Consider the following 6,813-nt stretch of genomic DNA (forward strand, 5'->3'; position numbering starts at 1 on the left):
TTTGTGGATCAGAGCTGAGTTGGAAGACACACAGCTTTGCCCAGGCCTGCGCTCCTCCCCGTGTGGGCACGTGGTGGCCAGGTGCAGGCCCAGCAGAGGGCAGAGTGCACCGGGCCTCGCAGGTGGGGAACGCAGATGGTGTTCTTCTCACCAAGAGAGTGGGAATGTTGCCCCGTCCCTGTGTCTTGGAAGAGTTGCATGAGGCTGGGATGTAGCTCTGTGGCAGAGCTTTGCACGCGGGAGGTCCTGCATTCAATCCCCAGTATCAGACTCCACATCCTGACCAACCACAGGGACGGGACCCTAATTAAAATAAGTCATACTCCACGTCTGTATCATATGCCAAAACACACTCTACTGTCAAGTGCATCGAAAAAGAAAAACTAAAAATAAATCTTAAAAAATTTTAAAAGTAACAAAGGAAAGGTTGCCAGATAGTAGATGGAGTCAGGTTGGCCCTAGGGAACTCGGATCTCAGACGTAGAAAAATATGAGTCCAAATCCAGAAGCACCAAGTCAAAACTTCTGGTGTTGAGGCTTGGGCTTCTGAATTTATTTTAAAGTCCCTCAAAAGTTTGGCCAGATTTGGATTTTTGTGGATGAACCATGTTAACACTGCTGATATCAATGCCAGTTTTAACTGCTGATTGCCACCACAGGCTCCCTGCCCGTCTAACCCTCTGTGCCACACTCTCAGTCACCTCTCGACAGGGGGACCTATTGCTTATCCCAGTCGACAGAGAAGGAGAGCCAGGTGCAGGGGTGAGCCGCTCCCAGGAGGACAGAATGAGGCACAGGCCAGCCTGGTGCCTGGGCCCAGACTCCCCAGGTCACCTTGACCAGTACAGGACAGAGCCCGCTGGACACACTGCGAATACACCCTCCAGCCTCTCCCCTGCTCAGCAGTTCCAAAGCAGCTGAACCCATCTGGGCACATTCTCCCTTTTTGGTTATTTACACGATGGTAGAACTATGTTCCAAACTGCAAATTCATACAGGGACTCTTCCTTCTGTTCCGTTTATGGTGCCAACACGTGTGTAACTATTAGATCACACACGCATTTTGTGGCTAATAAGAAAAAAATTTAAATGATGAAGAGTTCATAGAGCCTCCTCGGTTGTTTTTAATATGAGCAACTGCAAAGGCCCCTGTCCTTCTAGGAAGCTACTCATCCCAAGATAATCTAATACTTTCAAATGCCAAACAAACAAAAAGAATTTGCCGGAGATTTTTGTCTCTTGTTCCTGCACTTTTGGTAGAAGCTACAGTGAGGCCCTCTGTGCCTGTAGTTGTCTTTGGGGGAAGATTTTTCACTATTGATTCAATGTCTTTTCAAAATCTGTCTCAGCCTCCTGAGCTGCTAGTAAGACAGTGGCCACCACACCTGCTCTGTCGCCCTCTTTGCCGTGCGCCCATTCGAGCGTTCCGTTGGGTGTTCTGGTTTTAGTTCTACATTTCCTTTGCTTCACATTTCCATTTTCTGTTTCTTTGCTGAGACCTCCCATCTTCCCCTGTTCTATCACTGAGCGTCCGGTGTTTCCTGGCCAGGCACTGTCTTGCCGGATACCCAGGGTCTCTGTCGTGCAGTGCTGGTGACTGTGATGCCCACATGTGGTCGAGATGGTCTTGGTTCTTTGTTTGCTGGATATAATTTTGAGTTGCATCCTGGACATTTTGAACACCACCCATGGAACCCTGTGCCCTGAACACTAACCCTGCTGGTTCAGGCTCACGTTCACCTACACTTGCTGTGCTCCTCAGATCTGCCCCTCTGTACTCCACCCAGCAGGACTGGGCAGGGGTCCAGCCGTGTTCAGTTCTGAGAGCCCAGGAGGTGATGTCAGGGTCAGACACCTGCCTGGAATGTATGCAGCGTTCTCAGGTGCCGTTCCTTAGCAGGCCTTCCAGGACTCTGGGCTCCTTGGGGTCCCCTTCTGATTTTGCCAGAGACCTGGCGTCTCCCGCCTGCTGGGTTGCACACCTCTGGCTGTTCTGTTTTGAACCTCATCTTGGGCCACAGGGGAGGAGTGGGGGAAGCCAGAGAGCAACAGGTCTGAGGGTTGGCCTGACCCCTGGGAGCAGAGCTCCTCCAATCAGAGAGGAAGGCCCTTTCCCTAGGGCTTTAGGCTCCTGTGGGTCCCTGATCTGTGCTTCTCTCTGGAACTGTGTGGGGGCTGGGGTGCCCGAGTGGCGGAAGGGAAAGGGGGTGATGCGCCTTCCCTGTGGCCCTGGGCACCCTTCCCTGTCCCACCATGGTCGATGGGAACTGGGAAGGAAGGTGGCGAAGCCCTCGCTGGGGAGTGCTTCCAACCCAGCCCACCTGCCAGCCCTCCCCCAGGCGGGCTCAGGGGCTGCAGCCAGGGCTGATGGGACACCCAGGGAGGTGGGCCTGTCCCCGTCACCCAGAGCCAGGACCAGAGTGAGGGCTTCTGCTCTCCCTGTTTTCAGAGTTGCTCTAGGAGTGTTTCAAGAGATGAGCTGCTGCCCCACCTCTGCCCACCAGGCCCTGCCTCCTGCCTCCTGCCTCCGCGCGGGTCCTTGGGTCCTCCTGCCCCTCTGTATTAGCTTTTTTTTTTTTTTTTGGTGTGATTAAATAATAATAATAATAAAAATAAAACCTTGAGGATCCCTTTCCAAAAAAAAAAAATTTAAAGAATGAGTTTGTTTTTGAGGTGCAGGGGATGGAGCCGAGCCTGGCAGTGGGAGGTCCTGCTCTGGTTGAGCTACACCCTCAGCCCCAATTGTAAAACATTTTAATCGACTTTTCAGTTTAAAAATGCAGGGAAAAAAATTAAGCCAGTAACGTCAAACAAGTCTCCTGGTGAGTGAAGTGTCTGGCCTCAGTGTGACCGCCCAGGGTACCTGCTGGGCAGGGCTGCTCTGCCCCTCCCTCTGCTGACCCCACCTGTCCACGAGGATGGCAGAGGGCTGCTCCCCTGCGACTTGGGAACCTCCCTTGGGTTCCCGTTGTTGGAGCTGCACTAGGAATGTCAGAGAGCACCCCAGCCCTCAGAGGGGGGCCAACAGTCTGCCTGCTGCTGAGGTGGGGGGCACAGGGTCTGATCTCAGCCTTTCGCCCCCCAGGGTGGGACTCTGGTTTGATAAAGTCAGTCTCCGCGCAGGCTGAGCTGCTCTCTGAGCGTGTGCCTCCTTGCAGAGCCACCTTCTATCTGGGGTAACTTCACTGTCACCTGCGAGAACCCCCTTCAGCAGCAGCTCTGTGGTGGCAAGCTCAGCTTGCATCTCTGAAAGTGCAACTATTTTCCGTTTAGTCTTTAAAAGATTTTACTGGTCGTGAAATTTTTGCTTAGTAATTAATTTTTCTTTCTGCACCTTGAAAATGTCGCCCTAGAATGTTCTGGCTTTCTTGTAACGAGCAGAGGTCAGCTGTCATTCTAGCTGTGAACACAGAGATTCACCCTTAATATCTTTTCCCCTGCTATTCTGCGGTGCCTCACTCCTTACGGGTTGGTCTCAGGGATCCTCCATCATTGAGTGGCATCTCTAGCCCTTTTTATTTTTTTATTTCGAGACAGGGTCTCACTAAGTTGCTGAGAGCCTCACTAAGTAGTTGAGGCTGGCCTTGTTCGCAATCCTCCTGCCTCAGCCTCCCAAACTTCTGGGATTAATGGCGTGTGCCACCATGCCCAGCCGGACTCTTTAGTTCTGAACCTACTTATAGTCCACTGTACTTCTTGATTATGAGTCTTGACCACCAGCCCTTAGAACACAATCTTTGCCCGGTTTCCTGTCTGCCCACTTCTGCTGTGTTGATTAAAAACATGTCGGACACCCTGGCTCTGCTTCACAGAGCTCTTTGCCCCTCCGATTTCTGACCTCGTCCTCTCTGGGCTGCCTTCTAGATATTTCTTCTACCTGTTTTACAGCCTGCTGATTTTGTCTGTTGCTGTGGCTAATCTGCTGGTGGAGACGTTCTTCAATTTTGTTTTACATTTTGATGATTATCATTTTCATTTCCAGAATTCCATGAGGTTGGGTGAATAAGCCTATTCTACGGATTCCTTCTCCACTGGAAATTTCTCATCTTACTTTCTGTTCCTCAGCCTTGGTTGCACGACTGCCTGTGTGTGGGACCCCCACGTCCCGGGGTCTGCTGTGCACCCTTCTCCCTTGCTCCCCTCCCCCCTTCACCCCCTCTTTTCCTTTTTTTTTTCTGATTTGCACCTACAATGCCTTCTTTTCTATGTCATGATTGTCTTCACATCCTCAGTCAAGGAGCCGACCACACTTCCTAGTAGTGCGGGGTCACGCCCCCCAGTCTGACTCTGCCCAGCCCAGCATAAGAGGGCAGTGTGGGAAAGGTGAGCTGGAAGGGAGGCCGGAGGGCAGGGAGCGGGTGACTTCTGCAGTTGTCTGAGCCTGGTTCTCAGGGAATGCCCGCTGCCTGCAGACTCCACTTAGACTGGAGATGATGGACAGCAGGTCCATGCAGAAGGGCTGAGGTGTGGAACCCAACGCAAAGGCACACCCTGAAGCAGAAGTCGGACGTACCAAGTCCCAGAGCAGAAAAGGGCTGAGCATGCTGTGTGCCCCTCCGTGGGGCCAGGACTTCAAGTGTCCTCTTAGAGACCGCAGGGCAGGAAGTCTCCATGGACATGAGGTTCCTTCTGAGCATTGCTCTGGAGTCCTGGTCCCTACAGTCACCTGTCATGCAGACTCCACACATGGCTGGACTGTGGTAAAGCCCTCAGATGCAGACTTCAGACAGCCCAGAGGTCCTCTCTTGCCAAAAGCCCACACCAACAGATATCCCCGTGAATACCAGAAGCCTGGGCAGAGGGGTGATGCAAAAGAGGTGGCAGCTGAAGAGGGATGCTAGTCAGCACTGGCCACTGCCCATCTACTAGCCCTGGCCACTGCCCATCTATACAACCCTGACCGCCCACCTACACAGCCCTGGCCTGTGATGTGGCATCACACCCTGGGGAGATGAGTTGGACATCTGGTGGCAAACTGGCTCTAGCAGACCCCTCCCATCATGAAGGGGTAGTGCCTTGTCCTCACCAGAATAAACCCCTTTCCTTCCTGGTCCACTGAGTTGCCACCAGTAATGTCACCTGGAGACTTCTGAGTACCCTGCTCACTTTACACTATACCATCTACACTGCTGCTGCTGCTGCTTCTTTTTTTTTTTTTTTTTTTTTTTAGTTGCTGATGGGCCTTTATTTATTTATATGTGGTGCTGAGAATCGCACCCAGTGCCTCACACACAAGCCAGGCCAGTGCTCTACCACTGAGCTACAATCCCAGCCCCCATCCACACTGCTTCTGATCAAAGAACCAGGGAAGTGAGGCACGGCTGATGTCTGAGGGATTGACAAGTATCTTTATCACACAGCTTTGGAATGGCTTGCTTAAAGACCCCCTGGGTCATTGGGCCTGGTGGTGCACACCTGTCATCCCAGCAAGTTGGGAGGTTAAGGTAGGAGGATCACAAGTTGAAAGCCAGCATCAACAACTTAGTGAGGCCCTGCACAACTTAGCAAAATAAAAAATAAAAAAAAAAAAAGCTGGGGATGTGGCTCAGTGGTTAAGTGTCCCTGGGTTCAATTCCCCATACCCCAAAAACAAAAAACAAAAATAAAACCCATGGGTCACTAGTGGGGAGAACAGCCCCCTGCAAGGCTGAGGTTTGGTTCTGGGATGCCCCCTCAGCAGTCCTTACGTGGTTCTGGCTTCTTTTAGCCAGAATGCATGGGTCTGGGCTGGTGGAGAGACAGCCCTGGCAGTTAGAGGGTGCACTTGCAGGAACGTCTGCTTTCCAAGCCCAGACCTTTGGCCCCTGCAGATCTGCAATCTTGGCATCCAGGGAAGGTGCCTTCTGCTGGCTGAGGAGCTGCGACTTAGTGTGTAGGTGTGACGTCGCATACCCCTGCTGTGCGCATCTAGCCCCTCCAACAGCCCACGCTCTCCTGGTGTGACTGTAACGTGAAGAAGCCACTTGATGGGAAGACCCAGCCAACCCAGTGGCAAGGGGAAGGACGAAACTGTGGGTCTGAACTGGGAATGCTGCTGGCCGCAGCCGCGCTCCCCAGCCGGGCGGGGAAGGCAGGCTGCCTTTGGAGATGGGAAGCCAAGAGTTAATGGTTGGAGCACACACGTGCGACTCTCCCGTGCTGCTCATGGCCGCTCTGTGCAGCACGAAATGAGGGTGAGTAATTCCTGCCACAGAGAAGTCCCTGGTAAGCCTGTGGACCTGGGTGGCAGGCAGCGTCGCGTTTAACCGCTGGCTTCCACCTCCCCACCCCTCTCTGCAGACTTGTCTGCAGTCGCCAGGGTTATTTTCAGGAGCTCTGGTGCTTATTTTAATAGTCCCCAAACCTGGTCCTCAAAAGAATAAGACTAGCGATCCCGGGAGGTCAGGGCGGGTGTCGCCGAGCCCGCGCGCCCGGCGGAGCGGCCGGTGAGCGGCAGTGCCGGGAGGGCCGGGTTTCGGGGCGCCTGCCCGCGGTGACGCGCGCCCCCCGCCCGCCGCAGCGCCACTGCAATGGCTGAGCGGGGCCGTCGGACGCCGCCGCCGCCGCCTCGGAGCCCGTGCCGCCAGGAGCCCGCTCGCGGGGAGCCTCGGTGAGCAGCCGCCGGCCGTGCTTGGGGACTGCGTGCCGCGCATCCTGACCCGGGCGGGGGACGCGGCTCGCCGGGGCTGGGGCCTCTGCGCTCCGCCGGCGCCTGGCACCGTGCGCCGGGGCTGCGGGCGCCCTGCGCAGAGGCCTGGCGGAGCCCTGGGTGGCGGGGGTGGCGGGGCCCACTGGTCGCGCCAGCCGGGGGTTGGGGGTCCTGCGGCCGGGGCG

The sequence above is a fragment of the Urocitellus parryii genome, chromosome 5, assembly GCF_045843805.1.
Source record: "Urocitellus parryii isolate mUroPar1 chromosome 5, mUroPar1.hap1, whole genome shotgun sequence".
In the NCBI taxonomy this organism is placed as follows: Eukaryota; Metazoa; Chordata; class Mammalia; order Rodentia; family Sciuridae; genus Urocitellus; species Urocitellus parryii.